Here is a 572-nt window from a genome sequence, read left to right on the forward strand (position 1 = left end):
CCCTTCTCCAGGGGATCTTCCTGACCCAGGGATGGAACCTGAGTCTCCTGAATTGCAGGCAAATTCTTTACTGTCTGAGCCACCTGGGAAACCCTGATGGAGACATGCAGTACATTAATTAAAGACTCTCAAAGTCCATCTGGATGGAAACCAGTTTAACTTGTGTGTGTGTTTATTTTATTTTACAGCAGCTTGGTAACATATTACTAACAGCCATTGTTGATACAGAAAATGTCAGCAAACATTTGAACATTTGTACTTAAACAGTGCTTCACTCATCTTTAAGTTGGGCAAATCTTAAGTATTCTGCAATTAAAGATATACATATATGTGTGTGTGTGTGTGTGTGTATAGTCTAAGAAAACCCACCTATTTCACACTTCAAATAATCATCCTCATAATTTTGACTTTATAGCCAATTTTAGCAAATAGAGATACAATTGACATGTACCATTCATTATATCAGTTTCAGGTACACCATATAAAGTTTCAATATTTGTATATACTATGAAATGATCACCACAATATGTCTAGTTAATATCCATCACCACATAGGTGATGTGTGTGGATTT

The sequence above is a fragment of the Bison bison genome, unplaced genomic scaffold, assembly GCF_000754665.1.
Source record: "Bison bison bison isolate TAMUID 2011002044 unplaced genomic scaffold, Bison_UMD1.0 scf7180017853604, whole genome shotgun sequence".
NCBI classification, from domain to species: domain Eukaryota; kingdom Metazoa; phylum Chordata; class Mammalia; order Artiodactyla; family Bovidae; genus Bison; species Bison bison.